Source organism: Hordeum vulgare, chromosome 3H (assembly GCF_904849725.1).
Source record: "Hordeum vulgare subsp. vulgare chromosome 3H, MorexV3_pseudomolecules_assembly, whole genome shotgun sequence".
NCBI lineage: Eukaryota > Viridiplantae > Streptophyta > Magnoliopsida > Poales > Poaceae > Hordeum > Hordeum vulgare.
This window is the reverse complement of record NC_058520.1, coordinates 589,341,412-589,369,393: the sequence shown is the minus strand read 5'-3', so window position 1 is coordinate 589,369,393 and position 27,982 is coordinate 589,341,412. Positions and strand designations below refer to the sequence as shown.

Genomic DNA, 27,982 nt, shown 5'->3' with positions numbered 1-27,982 from the left:
CAAAATATGAAAACACGGATATTTTCTGAAATTTTCAAAAGTTTTTTTAAAACAAACATTTTCTGGAATCACGAACAATTGATAAACAATTATATTTTTTGGAATGCCTGAACATTTTGCACAAATGAACATATTTTTACTTCTTAAAACGGAATCATTTTTTAACACTCTGAGCATTTTTTACACAACAATAAAAAATTGTGAATGTCCCATGAATTTTTGAATTTAAAAAAAAATCAGAACGAACATTTTTCTAAATTGTTAACAACTTTTAAAATCATGAATATTCTCTAAAATGGAAACAAAGTTTCAAATAAAAAAGAAACAAAAAACCAAAAACAATGAAAAAGGAAACGTAAACGAAAAATTTAAAAATAAATAAGAAAAGATAGATAAAAATGAAATAGAAAAAAACAAATCAAATGAAACTAGAAAACGGTAAAATCAAAAAAGGGATTGGGTAGTTCCTACGTTATCTGTAGAAAAGGGCCGGCCAAAACATGTCTCTTTACCGCTCCGCCTGTATAAAACGAAATTTCCTATTTTTTCATTCTACTTTATTTTGCTTTTTACTCTCTTTTTGTTACTTTAGTTTTATCCTTTTTTGAACTTTATTAATATTTTCTAAAACTTATAAATAATATGAATATTATTTGGAATACGAAAATACAGTTTTACATAGTTTTTTAAATAGTAATTTTAATTTTTTTATCTTTTCAATTATTTATTTGTTATGTTAATTCCTTTGCATTTATTTGTTAAGTTAAAAAATTTAAATAAGAGTTTTAACTACCTATAGAAATTATAATTATCATTTTATTCATCCAAACCTGACATGGATACCTATCATGAGCATGACCACCTACTAGCAAAACATGGGGTCATTTCAGGAATGTCCAATGAAACGTCATGTCTAACTTACTATGTGTGGGTAGGCTAGAAGGCCCCATTTGAGAGCATGTTGTTTAATCACATCCGTCAAATGACACTATTTTTCATGGGCTTGTATGGTTAATCCAAGGCACCATGCCAATTGGTTTTGGTTTTCAAGAAATTTTGCATTTTTTGGAGTTTGCTAGATGAAAAATGATCGATAAACGGAAAGACGTGATGCAACTTGCATATAGTATCAGAAATCGTTCAAACCTGACATGGATGGCAACCATGGGAAGGCCCACCCATTGATAAACTTGGAGTCATTTTATTCATGCCCAAAAATAGACCATGTTCAACGGGTGGGGGGGGGGGGTCGGTGAGGTGTGAAGGGTCCATATAGATCATGTTTTTTTCGGCATTGTCAAATGACCACAACTCTTTTCCATAACATTACAAGACCAATTGAAGTCACCATGCCAAGTTGTTTGTGTTTTTGACAATTTTTGTATTTTCTAAAGTTTTCTCGAAGAAATATGGGCGATAAATGGCCGGGCATGACACAACTTGCATACAATGTCGGAAACCGTTCAAACATGACATGTATGCCTACCATCGGCATGCACACCTCCTAGCAAAAGTTGGTATCATTTCATGCATATATAAAAATAGAGCTTGTTCCCTGGAGGCCGGGTGTCCGGGAATGCAAGAAGGGTTCGTGTGAGAGTACGTTTTTTTGGTATCGTCAAATGACCCCAATTTTTTTATGGTCTTATATAACCAATTTATGTCAACATGCCAAGTTATTAGAGTTTCGACAATTCTTGCATTTTTGGGAGTATTCTCGGTGAAAAATGGGCGATAAATGGCTCGCGTAATGCAACTTGTATATGGTGTCAGAATTCGTTCAAACATGACATTGATGACTAATATGGGCATGCCCACCTGCTAGAAAAACTTGGGGTCACTTCAAGAATTTCCAAAATTAGAACATATTTAACGGAGTGTGTTCGCAAAAGGCTCTATTTAAGACCATGTTGTTTCTCGACATCCATGAAATGGACCAAAACATTTCCATGTCCTTGTATGACCATTTCAAGGCACCATGTCAAATTGTTTATTGTTTTCCACAAATTTTGCATTTTCTATAATTTTCTTCATAAAAAAATACGATAAATGGCCAGACATATCGTAACTTGCATGTCGAACGACGTTCAAGCAAGGCATGGTTTCGTACCATGGGCATGCCCACCTTCTTGTAAAAGTTGGGGTTACTTCAAGCATGTCTGAAAATAGACCATATTAATTGGAGGGTGTTTAGCTAGAGCTAGAAGGGTCCGCTTAAAAGCACGTGGTTTTTCGACATCCGTCAAATGGCCCCAAAAGTTTTTCGACTAGCTTCCATGCCCAATTGAAGACATCATGCCATGTAGTTTGGAATTTTGACAATTTTGAATTTTTTTAGTTTTATTGGTGAAAAACGCCGATAAATGGTCGTACGGGTCACAATGTGCAAACGGTGTCCGAAGTCATTCAAACCTGGTGTCGATGCCTCATATGTATGTGTCAGGCTGCTTCAGGAAGTTAGGGTAATTTATCCATAGCCATAAAATACACCAACTGAAAGAAGTGTGCCAAACTAGGCCAGAAAGTGCATCCATGAGCATGTAGTTTTTCCAAATTTGAAGGCTTCTACTATTTTCAATTTCATTCACTATCAATCAACATGACCATTTTCTTTTGTCCTAACCATTTCTTGAAATTTTTCAACATTTTTTGAATTTGAAATTGTGTATAAACATATTACAAACATGAACAACTTTTCCAAAATTGTTAACAAAGTCCCAAAGGCAAACAACTTAAAAATGCAAGCTAGATATTTTTCTAGCCTTATTTAGTTTGATTTTGTATGCTTGCTCCCCGACCGCTACAACAACACCCCCCTGCTTGCTTCTTTCTGTTCGACGCGGAGTTCATAGCCTCCCCATCCAGGCTTAGCGTTCCACTTGTGATGCAACAACTGATGAAAGTTCAAAAATTGTTTACGATTTACTATTTTTAAAATTTATCAAACTTTTATGAATAGCAAACAATTTTCAAATTTGCTTATTTTTTTTCAAAACAGGAAAAATTTATGAAGTCCAGAGAACTTTTGAAATTGTAAAGAATATTTGAAAACAAGAATATTTTATGATATATTCTAAACAAAATTTTCAAATTATTAAACAGGACTCGAAAAGAATAATAAAGTACAAAAAGGAGAGAAAGGAATTAACGAAGAAAGTGAAGAAAAGCGAAAAAATAGAGAAGGAAAAAATGATTAGGCCATAGAAATTTATTTATTTTTGTAATATTTAGGAATTGTTCACATTTTCAAGAAAAGGTTTGAAAATGGTTGCAGCTGTCCTGCGAAAATGCTGCATGTTCGTTACTAGCAGCAAAACAAAAGGTATATTAGGTGATACTGATAGTACTCTTCACCTGCTCCCTAATAGGTTTGTAGACACATGACCTGTGAGCATACACAATTTTTTTTCAAGATGGCTTTAAGCATTTAAATATTTTCAAACTTATTAGGAGCACACGACTATGTGAAGGATGGTATCACCCGAGTCTCTCCCGAAACGAAAGGAGATTCTAGAACCTCCTTAATCTATCCTAAATTTTTTTAAACACCAACTTTATGGAAAAAATGGTTCGGCTGAGTTTGTAGAACATGCTCTTCTTCTTTTTTGAGAAAATGTAGAACTTACTATTAATATAAAGTCTCGCATGACCAAGATTTCGCATCCGATGATTCACAAAAAAAAGGTTGCATGTCCGAGATTATGGTTCGCAAGATAATTACTAATTAGTTGAGCATCAAATGACTCAGTTAAGCACATTCACGTAGAACATCAAATGGAAAGGCCACCAAGAATTCGTATTGTGTATTACATTCCTTTTTAATATATGATATGCACAGTCCTGCATATTCGAGGAAAAAATAAGAGCAACTTGTTACAACGCCTATAAAACAATGTGAAACGACTCCGCATCTACTAATATGTGGCCAGCTGCAATGGTGTTTCCCTTTTCTCAAATTAGAATCCTACGTGTACATGTGATTGTTGATTAACGGAAGTGTATGTTATTTCATTTTATTAGGTTAGCGTCGATCATATGACCGGGAATTGTTTTTCCGTGTTGAAATGTCTGCACACACATAGTACTATTTTCTCATTTTGAAGTTGTCTTGTCTAAACATCTGTTTGTAATGCAGAAGGTGGGTTGGATGTTCTTAACCTACACTGCATTTGTACCAAGCTGCAAGCGTGGTAAGCTATCAAAAAAAAAAAAACACTCTGCATTTGACATGTTTTTTAACACGGTACAGACACAGACGCTCATATATATGCACATACATTCATCACTATAAACGCACGCACGCATGCCCTACCGCTATGAGAGACTAGACTGTTATACCATCTTGAGATTGACATGTTCTAACGTGATATTCAGGGTAAAAATAAAATACTGACTCTGCATTTAACATATTTTGCAAACAATGGTGAAAACATGGATCCAACTATTTTGCAACTTGGTACCTTACTCTGCGTGCGTTAAAAATAAAATACTGACTCTGATTTTCGTTTCTCTTGTTAATCCTGTTAGCTGGCAATGAGAGTCGCATGCATGATGAATTGATGACAGGTGGTGCATATATAATACAGCCACATTCCAGTCAGATAGGTGGTGGCCCTTGTTGCCTGTTGGGTGCTCGTAAGGGTTGCACATCTCATTCCACCGATGGAATGAAGAGGTAGTTGAGGCCGCTTCCTCCAAGAGTTGACATAGAAAAAAGAAGGAACCCGATGAACGAGTCTCAGCCCTTTATATATGCAGGCAAGGCAACAGCTCCCTGTCCCCGGCCGGCCCGCTCCCACAAACGGAAACAGTACTCTATCCAACAAGAGCTTGCTGCTAGCCTGCTACGCCATGGCGGAGGTTGGGGGCATGATCGCAAGTGCGGTGGGGAATCAAATCGCTAGCAAGCTGAGTGAGCTCGTGAGAGACGAGATCGCTCTGCTGTGGGGGTTCCAGGACGAGGTCGAGGGCCTGAGGGAGAAAATGGAAGATCTCCAGGCCGTCATGCTTGATGCCGATGAGAGAATGCGCCGAGGAGAACGCGATGGAAAGGCTATTGGGCGGTGGCTGGCCAAGTTCAAGTCGGTCGTATGTCGCCTACGACGTCGAGGACGTGCTGGATCAGTTGGATGCTTCCATGCTCACCGAGAAAACCCAGTCAAAGGTACCTACCCACGTAGTTTTAATTAAATTCCTTTACGGGAGTGGTGTTTTGGATACCGGGAGCATAGGTAGCAACACAAAAAAACATATTAAATGTTTACAAAATAATTTGAAATATTTTGTAGATGATTGTACTAGTGTCGCAAAAATGCTAGACAAATTTCGTGAGATAAGGAGCAGCAGTGTTTAGTCGGCAAAATAAATAAATTTGGAGTGACATTTTCGGATAACTTTTGGTGTTCAATTTGATTTTGTTTTACACAAGCCAAAATGTTTAACCTTTTGCCTTAAAATTTGCAGGTAGGATTTGGATGTGACTAAGTACACAAATAAATTTTATCTTGATTTTTTTTCATTTCAAACTTTTTTTTTTGCTCTGGACCGAAATGCATTTCCGTTCCTTTACTCATTATATCCTATATTTAAATAAGGGTGAGAATTAACATGTTGTTACTTGTGAGTCAATTTTGCATATTGTTCATACAAACACAAATAAGAAAAAAAGCCTGGAGTGTTGCAATAACTTGTTCATCGAGTGGGAAATATATGAGACGGTCGCATGGTCTATCTTCAGCCAATCTGGATGACGAGCTAATAATAGCCTTGGTGTGTAGACATAGTAGCCTACTTTTGGTTTCGCCGAATGTGGTGGTTTCGCCGAATGTGGCAGTTTGTTACTTTTTACATATTTGTTTTACATAAATAAATATACAATAGTGTATTCCCGATAGAGAAATTCTAATTTTATCCTAGAATTGTGCTATGTTTTCTTGATGAATGTTTTCCAATTTTATCCTAGACATGGGCTATGTTTCACGATTTCCCTTGCTGTTTATTGCCTATTTGATTGACGGGGCGACTGAAGGGGCAACAGGTAGGCTAGACTAGCACGTATTAAAAATATAAGTCTATGATCCTGCAGTAATGGATCATAGAGTTGCCAATAGGCATTCCGACTGTAGTGGAAGTAGAGTCGGAGAAGTAAATTTTTGCCATAAAAAACGACCTCAGTATATAGTCCCTCCATTCCTAAATATATGTCTTTCAAGATATTTCACTAACGAACTATATATATATATATAAACATGTTTTAGAATATAGATTCACTCATTTTGTTCCGTATGTAGCCCTTTAATAAAATATCTAAAAAGACTTATATTTAGAAACAGAGGGAGTATATCTTTTACTGTGAACTTGTTGCGAGGCTCAGTACTAAAAAAAGCAAATTGCCCACTAGGGGGGAGGCTCCATTGAAAAAAAAGTAAATTTGTTTGTCTCTGAACTTGTTTAAAAGTTAAAACAGACTATTGCCAAGCCTTTCCAGTTTCTTAGTTCCATCTTGGGTACTCTTGATGATCCTGGAGGTGTCAAACCTACCTAATTTTATTGTTTTAAACATATATTTTCACGGTTGTGCTTTGGCAGATATGACTCGTCAACATTTTTTCTTCTGAACTTCATTGTGGTTAATGCATGGAACAGTCTTTAATTTTATGAACCTTGATAGGTTTTTCTTTTGGGCAAATCACATTGGTTTAATCCTTTTCACAGGTTAAGTTATTCTTTTCTGGCAACAATCAACTCCTCCAACGGTCAATCATAGCCCATGATATGAAGGATGTGAAGGAGAAAATACAGAAAATCGTAAATGAGGGCCAGTCACTCAATTTTGTGCAACGTGAAGCACATCATGAAGCACGACTCGAAGGGAGCAAAAAGAAAGAAACATTTGCGACTAGCAGTTATGAAGGCAGGAAAACTGGAATGGTGGGGAGGGATATTGAGAAGGAGAAAGTAATCAGCATGTTATTGAAAAGTGATGCTGATGAGGATATATATTTATAATTCCGGTTATTGGCATGGGTGGTCTAGGCAAGTCAACATTGGCAGAATCAGTTTTGGCAGATAATAGGGTCAACATCTTTGGTGTCAAGATGTGGGTCCATGTGTCTGAGCAGTTTGATTTGCACAAAATAGGGAGTGCCATCCTAAAGAGCATAAATAGTTGTATCAACCTTGAGAACTCTACTTTGCAATATCTACACGATAACCTAAAAAAGAACTTGCTACTATAAGGTACTTGATTGTCTTGGATGATCTCTGGGAAGAAGATGCTAATAGACTAGAAGAGTTGAAGCGTATGTTACAGTATGGCTCCAAGGGTAGCAAGATTGTACTAACTACGCGTAATCAAAGCATAGTGCGAACACTAAGCACTTGTTATCTGGCAAAAGAAAGGAAAATTTGCCCAGTGCCCGAGTCTGAACAAATAAATTTGGGTGTATTGCCACCTGATGACTGTTGGGAACTAATGAAGCAGCACGCACTTGGACCAAATGATGACCAAAGTAGGTTGCAAGAAATTGGAAAGGAAATTGCATTAAAGTGTGGGGGGTTGCCATTTGTTGCAAATGCTCTTGGGCAAGTAATGTTTGAGTTAAAGACTGTCAAGGCATGGAAAGATATAAGAGATACCAAAATTGATTTAGGATTGAGAGAAGTACATCAAAAAAATACATTAGAGCGACTCATGTTGAGCTATTACTACATGAGTCTGGAATTCAAAATGTGCTTCACATATTTTTCTGCCTTCCCCAAAGGCTTCATTGTGGATGGACATCGTCTAATCCAACAATGGATTGCGCTCGGTTATATTCATGGAGAGGATGATGGTGAAAGGTGTATCAACTACCTTCTCGGGATGTCATTTCTGCGGATTTCATTGCCATCCCTAGTGAGTACCCCCCCCCCCCCCTCTCTCTGATATTCAAGCATGTAAAATAGTATCCAGTCCGTACTCTCTTTGGAGCATTCACAACAGTTATATGCTCTACATGCCTCGGAACCTCCTTTAGATAGATTATGTGATCTATGGTTGAAGAATTCTCCTTAATTTACATGATTTAAGTAGTCCTACTTTATTTCTGCTTAGTTGAGTCTACGTGATTTAAGGATCTTAATGAATATCAGAAACATTACCTTCTTCGTTTACAAACTCATATATCCAGCTCTTGTTCATGCTTTCCGAGTAATATATTTTAACTCCATTTTTGCACAGCTTCATGTGACGCCTTATTACATTCATTCTACAATGTTCATGGTAAATGCGATCTGAATTAGACTACCACATAATTGTTTCTTCATTTTACTTCTGCTTCGATACAACCTCCGTAAACACATCATAGGTTGAGATCGCTCCATACCCGTTCATAATTAAGGGCATGATGGGCATTAAGAAACAATTTAGTCAATTCTACATGGAAATTAACTTACCGTGGTAATGAAAAAAGAACTCGCCATGGTAATTAATGTACTTGTTGTTTTATTCGCACATATCAAGGGAATTAATTTTATCAAGCAGAGTACAATATTATGTAGTATGGAGACGTCAATATCTACTTATGATTGTGATTCTGTATGTGACATGAAATTTGTTCCACTGAATTTGTTTGCGTCAATATTTACTCACAATTGTGACTTTGTATCACATACTCCACATATTAATGGAGTAATTTCATTATCAAAGCCTTTTAATGGAGGGGTTATAAAGGTATGACACGTGGTAACATATTAAACTCCAATAACTGAATGTACAACGGTCAATCGATCGCAACTATATAGCTAATTTATTCAATGAATTGCATATCTTATCATACACTATATTTTTGAGAAACTATTTTATAGTAGTTACCAATGCAGGTTAATCCAGGTAGAAGGTATGATAAAAGTCTTCGGGAGCTCACAATGCATGATATGGTACACGATCTAGCATCAATAATTACCGTCAATGAATTCCTTGTTTTGGACGCTGATTGCACCGAACCAAAGACCTGGAAGAGAGCTCGTTACTGCCGACATGCACAACTGATCAACTTTCGGGATCAACCCAGAGTTTTCAAAGCGCTCCCAAGAACGGTTAGATCCCTCCATTTTAGGGATTCGGGGAAACTGCAACTTCCTCGATTTGCATTTTCTTGATCCAAGTACATGCGTGTCTTGGACATAAGTGGGCGTTCAGTTGGAGGGCAATCTACTTCAAGCAACTTAGACGTTGGCAGATGCTTAGTTGAAGGGCAATCCACTTCAAGCAACATAGAGCTTCCACCTTTCCTTCATCAATCAAAGCTACTTAGGTACCTTGATGCTACATCCTTGCCAATTACATCACTTTCAAAGTCTTTCCACACACTAAAATATATGCAAACTCTAATTCTATCCAAATGCTCACTTGAAACCTTGAATGATAATATTTGTAGCCTCCACAAGCTTTCCTATTTTGATATATCTTACAACGGCAACCTTAATAAGCTACCCCCATCATTGGGCAAGCTATCTGAACTCTCCTACCTTAGCTTGTTGGGGTGTTCCAAATTCCAAGAATTACCTGAATCTATTCGTGAGATCACATCCTTACAACACCTAGACATGTCAGAGTGTCGTGCCATTCAAAAGCTCCCTGATAAATTTGGTAGCTTTCCAAAACTCGTATTCCTAAGCATGTCAAATTGCTCTAAGCTAATCAAACTACCTGACCAGATTAGCATGGAGTCATTAGAGCATTTAAACCTATCAAACTGCCATGAGCTAGAAAATCTTCCTAAAGATTTTGGCAATCTTCAAAAATTTGAGCTCTTGAACCTATCTGATTGCTACAATGTTTCGGTGCTCCCAGAATCATTTTGCCAACTTATTCATTTGAAAGATCTGGATCTTTCTCATTGCCATGACCTCACAGAACTCCCTAATTCTTTTAGTAACCTTTCAGATCTTGAATCCTTGAACCTAACAAGTTGTCGTAAGATGCAAGTACTACCAGAATCAATTTGCAAGTTATTTAAGCTAAGGCATCTCAATTTGTCATATTGCATGAGGCTCAAAAACCTTCCACCCTCGCTAGGTGATCTTAAACTTGAAACATTGGACATCAGATGTGCTTTTTCTCTTCGTGACTTACCGGATAGCATCAATAACATGACTAGTCTCACTGAGTTTGAGTTCATTCCAACAATGTTCAAAGTGTCTCACAAGGCTTATGTCATGAAAAAGCATATAAATATGCCAGATCCAACTGTGCATATTGTACACCAGATAGAAAATAGAGGATGTAGCAGTTTAGTGGAGCTTCCACAGTTGACTTGTCGTGATTGTAGATGTTAATCATGTTGCTCATGTAGGATTAGGAAAGAAAGTCAAACCGAGTCCTAGTAGTATTAGGATTCCTAGTCCTAGTCTATTTCCATAGTCCCTTGTGGACGTGTATAAAAGACACCCTAGGGGTGTTGATTGTAACACCAGAAAAACGAAAAGCAATACAAAGCAAAGGCTCGACACGGGCCTTTAGCCATCAAATCCATCGATCAGTTTTATTCGTGTCGCTAGTTACGCAAGTTCCGTCAAGTAGCCGACCAAAGCAAGAATCGCGTAGGCACGCCTGTACAGCTGCATACGCACGTTCAAAAGCCAACAATTGGTATCTAGAGCCTCGACGATCTACGATCTACGATGACGGACAGCGACGCTGAGTCGGTCAAGTCCGGCAGCGGCGGTGCCAAGGCGAACAAGAACGGCGACAAGGTGAAGAAGGGCGTCAAGTCAGCAACCAGTGGTGGAGGAACGAGCGGCGCCAACGTCCAGGCGCATCGCAACATCCCCATCCAGTACCCGATGCTCACCGACGCCAACTACGGCGTGTGGGTGGTGAAGATGAAGATTATTCTTCGATCCCTTCGAGTGTGGGAGGCCATCACGGACGACGACGTCGACGAGGAGCGCGACGAAGGTGCCATGGCCGCCATAGCCCAGTCTGTGCCGGATTCCGTGCTGATGACATTGGCGGAGTTCGAGACGGCAAGAGAGGCGTGGAACGCACTCAAGGAGATGAGGATCGGAGAAGATCGCGTCACCAAGGCTCGGGCACAAGTGCTGAAGCGCCAATTTCACAAGTTGCAGATGGAGGAAACTGAATCGGTGAATGACTACGCCATGCGTCTTACTACTTTGGTGGGAGAGACCCGCGCGCTTGGTGCAAAGCTCGATGAGACCGAGATCGTGGAGAAATTTTTCAGTTCTGTCACTGATAAATTCACGTACATCATCGGCACGCTCGAGCAGCTTTACGACATCGACGACATGACCATAACGGAGGCGATCGGACGATTGCGGACATGGGAAGAGAATGCTCGTGGCTGTCGGAAAGGCAAAGGAGGAGGTAGTGACCAACTCATGTACTCGCGCACAGACTGGGAGGCCCCAAGTAGCAAAGGAAGGCGTGACGGTGGCGAAGGCTCAAGCAACACGAAGGGCGATGGACAAAACGGAAAAGGCAAAGGAAAAGGCAAACCACAAGGTCGTGGTAAGGCGGGCCAATCTAAAGAGCAGAAACCACGGAACTTGGACTTGTCCGAGGTCAAGTGCTATAACTGCAATAAGATGGGTCACTTTGCGAAGGATTGTCCAAAGCCTAACAAGCGGGAGATCAAGGCAAATTTGGCAAAGCAGGAAGACGAAGGTCCAGGTCTTCTGATGGCCGAAGTTTGTGATCTCGCTGAAACGGTGGTTGTGAAACCAAGCCGGAAGATGCTACTTCATGAGGAAAAAGTGACACCAAAGTTATCCGGTGATCAGAACGTGTCGTGGTATCTCGACACAGGTGCCAGTAACCACATGACGGGGTGCAAGGAGAAATTCCTCGAGCTGGAATACGATGTTGAAGGCTCGGTCAAGTTCGGTGATGGTTCAGCTGTGGAGATTTGCGGGCAAGGATCTGTCCTCTTTGAGGGTCTCACAGGCGAACATCGCATACTCACCGGAGTGTACTACATCCCACGGCTGCGCAACAACATCATCTCTATTGGGAAGCTTGACGAGAATGGATGCAAGGTGAATATAGAGAGCGGAGTGATGACGATCTTCGACAACCTCCGAAACGTGCTAGCTCGTGTTAATCGCACATGGAATAGGCTCTATATCCTCAACCTTGATCAATCTCAACCGGAGTGTTGGCTCGCCAAGAGTGATGATGATTCGTGGTTATGGCATGCTAGATTTGGACACGTTAACTTCTACGCCTTGAAGAAGATGTCAAAGATGCAGATGGTATCCGGGATGCCAGTTATCGACCATGTTGATCGAGTATGTGACGGGTGCTTGGTTGGAAAACAGCATCGCAGGCCATTCCCTGCTCAGTCTACCTATCGTGCAAGTGATGCACTCGAGCTGCTCCATGGTGATCTATGTGGCCCTATCACCCCGGCAACTCACGCTGGAAAGAAGTATTTCTTCCTTGTGGTAGACGACTACTCGAGATATATGTGGGTCATTCTCCTACGATCTAAAGATGAGGCGTTTGAAGCGTTCAAGAAATTAAAGGCTGCAACAGAGATGGAACACAAGCTGAAGGTTCGCGCTCTACGGACAGATCGCGGCGGAGAGTTTACGTCGAATGAGTTCAACGACTACTGCGAGAAGATTGGCATAAAGAGGTTCCTCACGGCACCTTACACGCCGCAGCAGAATGGGGTCGTTGAAAGGCGCAATCGAACCGTCGTTGACATGGCAAGGAGTTTACTCAAGAGCAAGAACCTGCCGGGGACTTTTTGGGGAGAAGCTGTCTCGACGGTGGTCTATCTTCTCAACCGGGCTCCAACGAAGGCGGTGGTCGGCAAGACTCCGTATGAAGCAATTTACGGACGTAAGCCGAATGTGTCTCATCTACGGACATTCGGGTGCGTGGCACATGTGAAGACGGCGGAGCCGCACCTCTCAAAGCTTGCCGATCGTAGCACCAAGATGGTGTTCATCGGATACGAGAGCAGTTCTGGCACCAAGGCATACCGTTTCTACGATCCACAAACCAAGCGTCTACGGATTTCACGCGACGTCGTGTTTGAAGAAAACCAAGCGTGGAATTGGAGCGCCGCAGCCGACGATGCTCCAAACAGTAACATATTTGCAGTTGAATTTCCAACTGATGATGATGCAGGGGAGGATGTCCAGGTGATTGGCAAGACACCCAACCAAGGTGACCACAATGGTAGTGATCATCATGGTGCCGACACCGACGACGACGCGCATAGGTCGCAAGGAGATAGCGACAACGCCGCGCACGACACAGGCGGAGATCTCGACGACAACATCGACAACGAGGCGCATAGTGACGACGACAATCAAGATGATGGTCACGGTCACGACGACTACGCCGACGACACGGATGTCGATGACACACCAAGGTCTCAGCCGTCTTCCTCAAGTGCATCAACACCGACACAATTTGTGTCGCCTCCTTCGCAAGCCACAACGGACTCCTCAGGGCCTCGTCGCTACAAGACCCTCAAGAAAGTCTACAAGTACACAAAGCCAGTTACGCTCGAGTACTCCGGACTATGTCTGTTCGGAGTTGAGGAACCGGCGAACTTCGTAGAGGCGAGAAAAAGTCCTAGCTGGACGCACGCCATGGATGAGGAGATGAAGGCAATTGAGAGCAATGGCACGTGGACTTTGGTAACCCGACCTCCAAACCAAAAGACGATAGGTTTGAAGTGGGTTTACAAGTTAAAGAAGGACACGGAGGGTGCCATTGTGAAGTACAAGGCAAGACTCGTTGCAAAGGGCTACGTTCAACGTCAAGGAATTGACTATGATGAGGTGTTTGCACCGGTTGCTCGAATCGAGACGGTGAGAGTGCTCCTAGCTTTGGCAGCACAAGAGGATTGGAAGGTTCATCATATGGATGTTAAATCCGCTTTCCTCAACGGCGATCTCACAGAAGAAGTGTACGTGGAACAACCCCTAGGCTACGAGAAGAAAGGCGAAGAAGGGAAAGTTTACAAACTCAAGAAGGCACTTTACGGGTTAAAGCAAGCGCCAAGAGCTTGGAACTCAAAGTTAGACCAAAGTCTGGTCTCGCTCGGGTTCAAGAGATGTCCCCTCGAGCACGCAGTCTATACAAAGAACTCCAAAGGCTCAAACCTGCTAGTTGGAGTTTCTGTCGACGATCTGATTATCACCGGAGATAGCGTACAAGAAATTGAACGTTTCAAGGCGCAAATGAAGAACAAGTTTAGCATGAGTGATCTGGGATTACTCAGCTATTACTTGGGCATCGAAGTGAAGCAAAGCTCCGGAGAGATTTTCCTATGTCAATCGGCTTACGCGGTCAAGTTATTGGACAAGTGTGGCATGTCAGATTGCTACGCATCACAAGTTCCAATGGACCAACGTCACAAGTTGAGCAAGCGTAGCTCAAATCCGCCGGTGGACACCACAATGTATCGAAGCGTTGTGGGCAGCCTAAGATATTTGGTGCATACCCGACCTGACTTGGCTTATTCAGTCGGGATCATGAGTCGTTTCATGGAGAATCCGACAACCGAGCACATGAGCGCGGTCAATCAAATCTTGCGCTATGTGAAAGGCACCATTAATCTTGGTTGCACGTACAGAAAGGGAAAGGAAGGATTGATCCTTCGTGGATATTCAGATAGCGACATGGCAGGTGATGTTGATGACCGAAAGAGCACAACGGGCATGGTTTTCTACCTTGGCCCGAATCCGATTAGCTGGAATTCTCAGAAGCAAAAGGTGGTGGCACTGTCTTCATGCGAGGCAGAATACATAGCGGCAAGCACGGCGGCTTGTCAAGCAGTGTGGCTGAGAAGACTCCTAGCTATTCTTGCAAAGCGGGAGGTGCAGAAGGTGTCACTGAAGATCAATAACCAAGCTGCAATCTCGTTGTGCAAAAATCCGGTTCATCACGAAAAGGAGCAAGCACATAGATACCCGGTTCCACCATATCCGGGAATGCATTGAAGAAGGGTTGATCGAGGTTCAACATGTGAACACGAAAGACCAACTTGCCGATATTTTCACCAAGTCCCTCGGTCGACAGAAGTTCATCGAGATGAGGAGGAAAGTCGGAGTGCAAGAAGTGAAGTCAAGCAACAAGATTAAGGAGGTGAATGTAGATGTTAATCATGTTGCTCATGTAGGATTAGGAAAGAAAGCCAAACCGAGTCCTAGTAGTATTAGGATTCCTAGTCCTAGTCTATTTCCATAGTCCCTTGTGGACGTGTATAAAAGACACCCTAGGGGTGTTGATTGTAACACCAGAAAAACGAAAAGCAATACAAAGCAAAGGCTCGACACGGGCCTTTAGCCATCAAATCCATCGATCAGTTTTATTCGTGTCGCTAGTTACGCAAGTTCCGTCAAGTAGCCGACCAAAGCAAGAATCGCGTAGGCACGCCTGTACAGCTGCATAAGCACGTTCAAAAGCCAACAGTGATCAGCTGGATGTTTGCGGGCTTGAAAATGTCAGGCATCTGGAAGATGCAACAAGAGCCAAGATGCGTGATAAATCAGATCTTCGAGAGCTAGCTTGGTCTGCTTTGCTTGGTTGTCTACTCAGGAGGAGAGTACTAAGGCGGAGTTTATCCGCAAGACTTAGTCGGAGGCCTTTTCAACATGGACTGTTACGGCCCTGAGTGAGTCACAGGCTTCTGCACGGCATACGTATACTTGATGCGATGGTTCTGATGTGTTAGAATTGTGTTAGAATATTTATACAAGTTGGGTTATAGTTGGACTTGAATTTGAACTGTGTGTAGACAGGATAGGAGTAGCATCCTATCATGACACCTGTACCTAGGCCTCTTATATAATGAAAGAGTAGACACACGATGTAACATATGCCAACATAATAGCACATGCGTGTAGGGAGATCTCAGCCGCCGCGGCCTAGTCCTCCCACGACGCCCACCTCCCATCTGCCGTTGCCGGTGGTCGGCGCCAACAAAGCCCGTGCGTCCGATGGCGGCGGCGGAGGGCCTCTCCTCCCTCCCTCGGATCGATGGACGGCGTGGGCACCCAGATTCGCGAGGTGCGGCCCTCCCAACGGTGCGGCGAGTCCCGGCGGCGATGGGTTTTCTGCGGTACGCGGATGCCCAGTTCCATGGGGTGTGGGTCTTCCGGCAGCTTGGCGGCTCCCGACGACGGTGACCTCGGGCGACGGCAGGTTCGGGCGACGGCGCGGGCCGCGCGGTGGCGGATCTCGTCACTCCGGACATCATGAAGGATTCTGGATCAAGGGCGGCGGCCTCGGTAGGCATGGCGACGGCGTCCTCGTCTGGCGACGCTCACGGGTCGCGGATGGACGGCGTCTTGACCGCCTGGGCGGTTAGTTGCCGATGGATCTCCTCCACGTTGCAGGCTCTCCCCCGCTGCACTGGGTGTCTTGCGATCCCGGTCGTTGGCCTCATTCATGGGAGCTGGTGTCATGACCGGATTTTCTGGGATTCTAATTTCCCTTCAAAGTGGCCCTTGTGCATACCAGCCCCAGGAATGCTGTTAGCTGGTGCATAGATCCTTGATACAATTGTCCAAGAAAATTACGAATTTGAGGTACAAAACCAAGGTGGTCTATAGAGTATGCCAAAAAGGTTTCTACTGGTTGATGACGGAAGCGGTTCGTGGATCTCCAGCGTCTATGGGACTCCATTTCCCACAGGAACAACTGACCTGGATAATTCCTATCTCATGCGGTTGCTGTCTTCGGTCCCTAGGTTCCTGGGTTATCGTCGGAATCCTCCTTTCCAAGCATGCAATCTGGCCAAGATAATAGCTAGGAACGTGCGAGTAAGTACTTTGAATGTACTCGCAAACATCATGAAATCAGACATAAAATAGCTGGTGGTTAATATGCACTTTCAAAAAATCCAACGATATTCCGTCAATCATAACTTAAATCCTCAAGTACTCGCAACCGTGTAATATAGCCATACTGAGAATTTAGTAAGCAATGAAAGAGCGGAAAGTTGATGGATAAGATATATGACATGCCTCAGTCGGGCGTCTGAGGGACACCACATAAAGGGTGTCACGTCCAAGATGCGACCCAATCCTCAATTTGGCACGAAGGCCTCGTCAGGGATAGAAGCGCATCTCGTTGTGTTGCAAGAATGGATATCGTTACAAGTACATGTACTGAAAAGATGGGATATATATATAGAATTGGCTTACACTCGCCACAAGCTACATCAGAGTCACATCAGTACATTACATAATCATCATGAAGAAGAGCAGGGTCCGACTACGGACGAAAACAAACAAGAAAAGAAGAACGACGTCCATCCTTGCTATCCCAGGCTGCCGGCCTGGAACCCATCCTAGATCGATGAAGAAGAAGAAGAAGCAACTCCAAATGAACAATCAACGCGCTCGCGTCAAGTAACCCTTACATGTACCTGCAACTGGTGTTGTAGTAATCTGTGAGCCACTGGGGACTCAGCAATCTCATTTGCAAAGGTATCAAGACTAGCAAAGCTTAATGGGTGAGGTATGGTTAAGTGGTGAGGTTGCAGCAGCGGCTAAGCATATATTTGGTGGCTAACTTACGAGTACAAGAAATAAGAGGGGGAAGATCTACGCATAGCGGACGTGAACTACGGATTATCAAATGAATGATCCTGAACACCTACCTACGTCAGACATAACCCCATCGTGTCCTCGATTGGAGAAGGAACTCACGAAAGAGACAGTCACGGTTACGCACACAGTTGGCATATTTGAATTAAGTTAACTTCAAGTTATCTAGAACCAGTGTTAAACAAAGTTTCCACGTTGCCACATAACCGCGGGCACGGCTTTCCGAAAGATTTAACCCTGCAGGGGTGCTCCAACTAGTCCATCACAAATTACCACAAGCCGCATAGAAATCCTCGATCACGACACTCGCGATCTTGTCGGATTTCTTAGTGGAAAACCTCAACTCTGAGTTTACCCAAAGCATCACCGGAATCCCGATGCACAAGATATCTCGTCAAAGGTAAAACTAATCCAGCAAGGCCGCCCGACGTGTCGACGATCCCGTTAGGAGCCGCACATCTCGTTCTCAGGACACGACGGATGGAAAAGCCTACAGGTACCAAACCTCAGGTTGCCCCGTGGTGGCCCCGCAGTCTGCCCTTTTGGGACCAACACCATCAGCACTGGCCCCTCCTGTATTATGTAGAATTACTCCTCAGGTAGCGCTAACTCCCTATGCATTTCAGTGTTATCAAAGTTATTATGTTGAAAAAATGTAGAACCAAAGTTGGGCCTTGCTAGACCAGCTTTAATCTAAAACGAATTATCAAGGGGGTCCCCATAACAACCCCGATCGTGTTAAGAGCGCTCAGTTATGGAACATAACACCGGTAGCCGAAACTAAGGGGGCAAAGGTGAAACAAAACACCGGGCTAGAAAGGCCGAGCCTTCCACCTTTTACCAAGTATATAGGTGCATTAAATTAAATAGCATTATATAGGGTGATATGACAAGGAACGCATGTTAACACATAGAAGCAACTGCACCTGCAACTAGCAACGCTAACACAGGGTTAAGCAAGCAGTAACATAGTCAATCAGTGGTTTGCTAGGTTGAGCAGGTTGAAGGTTTTCATGGCATTGTTGAGAGGCTGATTTATAACATGTGGTAGGCAACGAGACATAATCGATAGAAGCGATAAAACTAGCATGGCAATGATAGTAATGGTATCTAGGATAAAACTAGCATGGCAATGATAGTAATGGTATCTAGGATAAAACTAGCATGGCAATGATAGTAATTGTATCTAGGATAAAACTAGCATGCCAATGATAGTAATGGTATCTTGCCTGAGATCCCGCTTGGAAGAAGAATGACTCCGTGAAGCAGACGAACCGACGTAGTCGAACGGGTCCTCACATCCGACACGCTTGCGGAACTCTATCGAGACGAAGGAAACCAGAAACAAGAAACAACACACGAAATTCACCACACGATGCACAATACAAATGAAGCATGAGCAGTTGAACACATGCAAGCCACGACATGACAATTCACAACAACCAAACACTACACATTAAGTGAAGTTCAATATGCAACGAGTTGCATATTGACGAAACTCCACGTTTATTTATTTAGTTCTATCCAAATTAGATACACGGCAATATTCAATTTATTAATCATGGCAAGAGGTGAAGCGTAATTAAACTACCTATCTAGGCATTTTAAATGAGGTCGGAAATGACATATAGCATCTTCGAAACGACCTCACATGTTAATTTACAATTCTGTCCAGATCTGAACTAACACATTTAATTAGTTGTTAAACAGCAAAAAAAATAGGTTCACGTGATTCTACGCGTCGTTACAAGAAATTAACACATAGAGATCATCTCCAACGGAGCTACGGTTCAAAAGATACAAGCACCCCAAGATATGATGTCATGAATGCAAAATGTGTGCTGCGACGGTCACGAGCACTTCAAAACATACAACCAGCAAGAGAAAAATGAAACTACACGAGATTCTAAGCAAGTTTCATATAGGACACGATCAAAACGGAGCTACGGAACAAAAGATACAAGCAAAACAAGAAATCACTACAATCTGCCAAAATCAACCACATAGCATTTTCTACACCCACAACTACGAGCTACACAGCTCAAATATAATCAACGAAGGCATGACACGAAAGAGGGCAAGAAGCACTACAACAAACAACTAACAACAACTAGCATGGCAGCAAGGAACACTAGGAAAAGAAGACACAAAATGGCATCTCACACACTATTTCACACTTAGTGAAAATAACACTTCATGGAAGTGCAATTTTCGGTCTGAATGCATATTGACAGCAGCAAAATCATAAGCTACAGGACTCCAAATGGCATGAAAATTCATAGCATGATAGAGAATCACAAGGACTACAACTAACTCCATTGGACCAACCTCAAAACAGCTACATATCACAAGATACAAGCAAGACAAGACAGCAACAAAATATAACAGATTCCAAAATTGGAAATATTTCAGCACCTCCAAATCAGCACTATTTCTAGCAACTTGAGAGCAAGCAAACCACACCTAAACATGCATTTCTATTGCAACCAAAAATACCAGGGGCTAGAGTAAACATCAAACAACAACTCTCTAGTTGACAACTTAATCAAACGAAGCACGGAAGAAATCCTACAAAAAAGACAAGAGGGCAACATGGCAAAATATCGCGCGAACTAACTTGCTCTAATGCTAAAACTAATTGCACAGAAAAATCCCATGGATTTTTATACCCCGAAAACATATAAAATATGTGGGGTTGCACAAGAAAAATAATGCCACACGAAAATACGAGATAATGTCCTAAACGCGAAAAATAAACTAGCGGCAAATCACTACCGCAAAAATACCAACGGCTACTCCAAAATACATGGAAAAGAGGTTCCTAAAACATGGACATTTTATCTAAGGCATTCGAGCAATTCAAACACGCGCGGAAAATAAACTACGGAACGGATCCTATTGGAACAACACGTAAATCTAGACATTTGGCACGACAAACCACGTCAAACAACTATGCAAGTTATAAATTCGGATTCTACGCAAAATTCTACACCAAAACCATATGTAATTCATCGCGATCCGACTTACGGTTATTAAACTACGGCCGATCTAAAATACGTCTATTTTTCTAGAATTTCATTAATTCCGGAAAATCCCTAAACGGAAATAACTACCGGGCCAAAATATGATTGGCGCAACATAAAAAAAACGCCGCCCAGGGCGGGAGATTGGACTGAGGGGGCCTCACCTTGGGGGAGGCCTCTTGGGCCGGTTGCGAGGCCGCGGCTTGGGCCACGAGGCTTGGCAGGCCGAGGTGAGGCGCGGGAGGAGGCCGGCCTGGCCTCGGCTTGAGAGGGCCCTGGCAGGGGGGCCGAGTGGCCTGGGCCGGCGCGGGGCGTGGCGGCCCATGAGCGAAGCGTCAACGCGCTCAGAGCCGACGTCGTCCTCCTCGCTCCCGCACGAACAGAGATGGAGCGCCATGGCGAGGGGCTTCGGCGGCGGCGTGGGGAGGCACGGAGGGACCCCGGGGACGAGTGGATCCGGCCGGGATCCTCCGGATCTGGCCGCCGGCGGGGCTGCGGTCGACGCGGCGGCGCGGGCTGGCCGCGGGAACGGTGCTGGCGTCGGCTAGCCCTGGCAGGCGAGCGAGAACCTTGCAGGAGCTCGCGAGGGACGTCGGCAGGGACTCCGGCAGGCGGTTGCGTGGCTCCGGCGGCGAGGACGGCCGGCGAAGGGGCGAGCTCTGACGGCGAGGAGGCTCGGGCTGCTGCGGGCAGGAGCACCTCGGCCAGGGCGAGGCTCAGGCCTCTGGCGGCAGCTGCGGGGGGTGATCCGAGCCGGGGCGGGCCGGATCTGGGCTTGCGGGCCCGACGGCTGTGCTGAGGAGGGAGGGAGGAGAGAGAGGGTGCGGGAGTCTAGGGTTTCGGGGGTACGTGGCGCGGATCCCGAGGTGGAAGGAGGGGCTGTCTAAAATAAGCACTGGGGTCTATTTATAGATAAATGGGGGGGCTAGGTAAACCGGAATTGCGTTCCGGATCCAACCGTGGGGTTGGATTCGAACGATTCCGCACGCGGGAACGGGTATGTGGCCGTGTAGTGTAGATATTCAGAGACGAGAGGGGAAACAGGCGGCGCGGCAACGATTTTTAAAACATCGACAGACGTCCGACGGTAGACCGAATACGGTGCCGCTACGGTCGACCGTTCGGGTACGAGACGAACTCCGATCGCGACGAAACTTGACAGGCGGCCTACCTATATTAAAATAACACCGCACGTCAAATCTCACCGGAATCATAGAAAGTTTTACGCACACTTTTAAAACATGGATTTAACGATGCCGCGGACGCGTGCGATTGCGGTCGGGCTCAGAACGGACAACGACGAGAACAGGCAACTAACAACGGATGCAAGTTTTGAAAACTGGCGGCAACGGAATGTCGATGCAATGCAGATGATGTGAATGATGCGATGATGATGCGACAAAAGAAAATAGACACACGACGAAAACGGAATAAAGGGGGAATCTTCTGGAACGTCGGTCTCGGGCTGTCATAAAGGGCTTATAAAAAATGATAACAAACATGCCATAGTCGGGCGTCTGAGCGACACCGTATAAAGGGCTTATAAGAAATGATAACAAACATGCCACGGTCGAACGTCTGAGAGACACCACATAAAGGGCTTATAAGAAATGATAACAAACATGCCACAGTCGGCGGCGTCTGAGCGACACCATATAAAAGGCTTATAAGAAATGATAACAAAGAATATCCAGGAGGTAGAACCGTCCAAGGGATATTCAACATTCATAATCATAAAGGTTAGTCCATAATAAAATAATTGTCATGATCATCCACCATATTTCAAGATGTTTCTCATGATTTCGTTAAATTCCTCTGAAGACCGACACTCAGATCAACACTTGACTAGTCAACCAGTTGTCCTTGACCGTGGACACGACTACTCGAATAGTTTTGACTCTGCAGAGGGTGTACTCTTTACTCACAGCCCACGGGTTTCAGTAGTCACTTGGACTAATCCCGCGTACGGTATCTCAGAAGTAAACACTCATGATCACTGCACACCCATTTTTTCCTTGCAAAGACCAGTATCACTCGGGCTACGCTACCAGGGAAAAACCATAAGAGGGGGAGGCTCTAATCTCGACTAGCATGGGATCAAATTTATACCGCGTGCTACAAGGGAGTGCCCTCCCTCTCGGTCCCAGACCGGAAACACCCATGCTCCCTGACCGGATGACTGGATTTAGTCCGGTGCCCCAAATACCTTCACCCCGGCCCCTCTACTTGGTGTGTGCCTAGTAATAGGTGTACGACCTACTTAACCATATTCTCTATCAGGAAGACCTGTGGCAACACGAAAGGGTAAGGTGACACTCTGACAAGACTCGATTTATGATCGACTTGATAGGTTTAAGTTATTCCATGCATGATTAGTACAACAAAGTGCTTCGCGATACCTAACGGAATCACCACCTTTCCTACCACAACATGCCTCGCCATGAATCTAGATGCTAGGATTCTAGGGTTTCCTTGGCTGCGTTCGTGGGGGAAGGAATGGAGATATGGCCTTGGACTTGGGCCCTTGTTTATTTATAAAGAAGGGACACCTTCCCCCCATGTCTATAGGAGATAGTACTGCTAAATCATTGGGACGCGTGCCAACTTTAAGACACACGGTGCTCAACAGGATATTAAAGATTAGGGGCAGGATTGAAGGTGATGGGTCCCGCGACGCGTCGATGTTCGAGGATTTGCCGAAAACTAGTTCGCCGTGCTACAAATCAAAGGAGGAACTCCCCTTTCAAGCCGACTACCGGATGTGTGAAAGCTTCCGAAAACTCTACATAAGGTCATGGAAGGCTAGTTCGGGGGCAGCTGAGGGAGTCCTGGACTAAGGTGTCCTCTGGGCGCTGGCCCATGGACCGGATCAACAGGGTCAGGATAATTGATGACTTCGTATGAAGGAAAGAAGGCACCGAGGATTGGCGTGGACCCCAAGCTTAAAAGCACTAGGTCAGCTCATCTATTCCCGATTATAGTCGGTATCTTGTAAACCCTAGGGGCCCTAGTGTCTATATAAACCAGAGACCCATATCCGTATAGAGGAGGCTGAATCATCTAGGATTTAGCACATATGATCTCGAGGTAGATCTACTTTGTAACCATCTTCATCAATACAATCAAGCAGGACATAGGGTATTTACCTCCATAGGAGGGCCCGAACCTAGGTAAACTGGTGTTTGCCCTCTCTTCCTGCAACCCATCGATCCAAGGTCCATAGTTTGAGACCCCCTACCCGATATCTGCTGGTTTTGACACCGACAGTAGATGAGGGGACGTATCAGCAATCGCAAGCTAAAAAAATGTGAGCTCGAAGAACTACACGATCTTGGAAGATCAAATCTTGATCAAGGCTTGGAGTACGGTATTTATGGATCCTTGCACGGGTGTGTCCCAAACCGCCAAGACGTATTGGCAAATAATTGAAGATCAATACTTCCAATTCATGACCAAGTATCCCAATAGGACAGCACGGACCTTTCAATCACTCCAAGGTCCTTGGGACGTGATCAAGCCGACTTGTAGCCGTTGCGCAGCTTGCTTGGAACAAGTTCACAATGCTCCTCCAAGTGGAACTGTGGAATCCGACTATGTGAGTTCGATTTCACGCCCCAAGTTGCATCATGTCAAATGGTTCCATCATTTTGACTTTTTTTTTAATTTTGTAGGAAAAAATTGCCCAACAATGGTACAAAGACATGGAACCTTCGGAAGGAAAATTATTTAAACTAGGGCATTGTTGGGAAATGCTAAAAAACTGCGACAAGTGAAAGTTGATTGACAGAGAATCCCCACCGAAGAGAGGTTCATTTACATACATGGATGAAGATGAAGATGATGATGGTCCAAGAAACTTGAACAAGCCCGATGGTGACAATAAGACAAAGGAGAAGATTAAAAGGGAACAGGAAGCATCGACCTTGCGGGACAAGATAGATGCCATGATGCAGTCAAATGAGGTGTTGCTAGCGAAGTCTCTGGGGGCAAAGATAGAGTTGGCCGAGAAGAAGGCATGAGAGAAGCAAGTGAGGTGGAAATTGCTCAAGGACGTTGAGGAGAGAAGAGCACGTGTCGTTGGGAACAAAATGATGGCCAACCTTCTTGCCGAAGAGAATAGCGATCATGATTTTGAACCGCAATGACATGGATGACATCAACAAAGAATGACATGATACAACAAGGAGAAAAATCTTGAAGAGGAGGATGCTTGCGTGTTACAATGACGACGATGTTTTCTCATCTGGAATAGGAACCAATATCGCCGATGATTTTGGTGCCAGAGTAGGGAGAAGTGCCGGAGTAGGAACAAGTGTCGATGATGGATTCGGGGGAGGCGATGGATTCAGGGGCGGCGATGAGCTAGATGGTGCGGAATGAAGAGCGACCAGGATGCATGAAGTCCTTTTGCGTTTGTCTTTTAAACAACGCTTCCATTTCACGCGCAAACTATGTTTTATTGTTCAAATTCGAACTCATTTGTCAGAATCGCTGTCAAATTCGAACTATGTTTTATTGGGAGGTTTTCCAGTTTGCGGGGTGACGCAGCGACACCCGAGCAGACCCCGCACCCGCTCTGTTTTGGAGGGTCTGCCTCTGTCCTCACCCGCGTCGGGCCGCAAAAGCCGTTTTTCATGAACTGTGAATGACTTTTACGGGTCAGCTTTATACGGAATCTGCTAGAGATGTTTTAAAGGCGTGTTCGAAGTTCCTCCACTCCACTAGTCCGCTCTGGGAGGGGGTGGAGTTGCGGTTTAAAACTGTGGAGCTCCTCAGTATGTACGCCACAGTTCATTGAATTCCAGGGAGCTGATGGATTGACGAACAACCCCTAAGCCTCGGCAGGCTCGGTGTATTTTTAATGTTTGTTGAGTTCTTTTAGATGCGAACTACTGGTCGTTGGTCAATTTCTTATGGCCAATTTGCAAATTGTGTGGTTGCCACTTGATAGCTGTTTATATCCGTTTAGCAATATCTATTCATTTTGCACAAAAGTAGGACATATAACTGTTTTCGTTGGCGAAGCAACCTATGGTTGAATGGTTAAAGAGACTGTGTTATTTCCATGTTATCAGAGTTCAAGTCCTGGTGGTAATTAAGATGATATGCCTTCTCAGTCTTGTGGAGGTGCACATAGGGACAAGATGTACGTATGTGCGTTCATAAGGATGAATGTATGCACGTGTATAAGAGCGTTTGTGTCTGTACTGTGTTAAAAAAAATATTTGTGTTGTAATAAAAAAAAATGCTGCAACAACAATGATCTGGCGTCGCCAGTCCCAGTCCCTGTAAATAGAACAAATTCAGCTGCTACAGATCTGATAATGATCTCCCTTGCCTTTCAAACGTTTCTGCAGTTCGGACGACGTTTCTCCGAATCCGCGAAATGGTTCCGACGTCTCTCACACCGGCTTCCTTGTTTTTTTTTTTTGAACATCCACACCGGCTCCCTTGTTGAATGATTGTGTTGGCACTTCGATGACGATTTCTTCACTTCGATTGGGCCCAGCCGTCTGGGCCTGAATGAGTGCTCCAGAGAGGCCCTAAAGGGTAATCTGGGTGGTCAATCCACCCTCTGATTCAGGCCATGGTTTTCATTTTTAGTGAGATTTCAATGAAATTCACTGAATTTCATTAATTTCAGTAGACACTGAAATATTACGTTTCGGCCAAATATTTCAGCAATTTCAGTAGTACACTGGAAATCAAACATTTGTTTAAATATTTTTTGAAAAATTCAAATATTTAATTAAATTCAAGTGAATATTTCGGTCCTTTGGCCAAAACGTAAACTGAAATTACTGAATTTCATTGAATTTCAGTGATTTCGGTTGGTGCTGAATTTTTTTCTAAACTGAAATTGAAAACCATGATTCAGGCCCAATGGTGATGTGAACAATCAGCGATCTGCCGCCGCCGGCCTCCCTTCCTTAGCCCCTCGGCGCGCGACCCCACTCCATCCTGCTTCCTGCCCGGCTCCACCGGCTCCATCCCTTCCGTTCTGCAGGTCGCGGTCCGAGGGAGGCTTCCGCCGACCAGCTCCTCCGCCCGGTCCTTTGTGCAAGGTAAACCCTAGGCTGCTTCTGCTCACGCTCCTACACTCCTCCCACTCGGTTAATTAGCTCCTAAATTGGGCTCCCTTTCCTGAATCACACTAGATTTAACAGAGACACCAACGTGTTTCCAATCATTTTTCTGCATCTTTACTTTGTCAATCATATGTATTTGTCTTCTTAAAATTAATGTTTTTTTTTCTGCTGGAAACCTTGTTTTTTGCTTCAGATTTCTTGACTGGTCAGCCTGGCATCTTACCTTATTAATTATAGCAACATGTTTTACTCTTACTTTAATTGAAGCATTCTGCAGTATGCGAACCAATTCTTAAAAAGCTGCATTATTGGCAACATGGAGACAAACCTTAAACTTATATCGATTAAACTTGGTCACTTGGACGGCAGACTGAGCCACCAGCCCACCACATGTCCATATCCATGCCAGTTTAATTTGTTTTCTTTTACTGACAGTGTGAACCGCATCATTGGTTGTTGGGTACTGGTACTGTCAACCGCATCATTGGTTGTTGGGTACTGGAGTCTGGTGGCATGTCGTTCCATTTGATTTTTCAAAGGCGATGGATGCAAATCTAGTTGCATCAGTACACTCCAGTACACTCAGTTTAATTATCAGTTCGCCAGATGAGACGGAGTAGTTGAATCTAACCATATAGTACTCCCTCCGTTCCTAAATATAAGTCCTTTTAAAGATTCAAATAATAAACTACATATGGATGTATATATATAGACATATTTTAGAGTATAGATTCATTTATTTTGCTCCGTATGTAAATACCTAGTGAAATATCTTAAAAGACTTATATTATATTTAGATACGGAGGGAGTAGTAGTTATAAAAAATACTATACATTTTGTTGCGGGCTATTATTTGGCTGGATTATTGGCTCAAACAGATGTCTGTTATTTCTTAACGATTGTCTGACTTGACCCCGTGATGACTCACCTGCCCAACCCACGATGAAATGGTGGGTGCAGTGTGTACAAAGCACAGACTACGATTTTATTATTTCCCCGCATGCAAGATGAACCTAACCATATAGTAGTGGTAAGAAAAAAAAATTACAATAAGTTTCGTTGCGGAATATTGTCCTCATTTGGATTCATTATTGGCCAAGACAGCTGTCTGTTGTTTCTTAATGATTGTCTGACTTGACCAGCCCAACCCACAATGGAATTGCATCATTGTTCACTTAGTTTAGGAAAAAACTAAGCAAGGGTCGGCTACCTAACGAAAAATGTGTGTACTTGATTCTTTATATTGTGGAGTCCACAAGCATAGCGCTACCTACCTTGCTGCGCTTC

At 43.7% G+C, this 27,982-nt stretch overlaps 1 pseudogene; it reads left to right on the top strand.

Annotated features, from left to right (window-relative positions):
* The first annotated feature begins 4,851 nt into the window (after nucleotides 1-4,851).
* Nucleotides 4,852-16,340, top strand: LOC123442137 (annotated as a pseudogene).
* The last annotated feature ends 11,642 nt before the right edge of the window (nucleotides 16,341-27,982 follow it).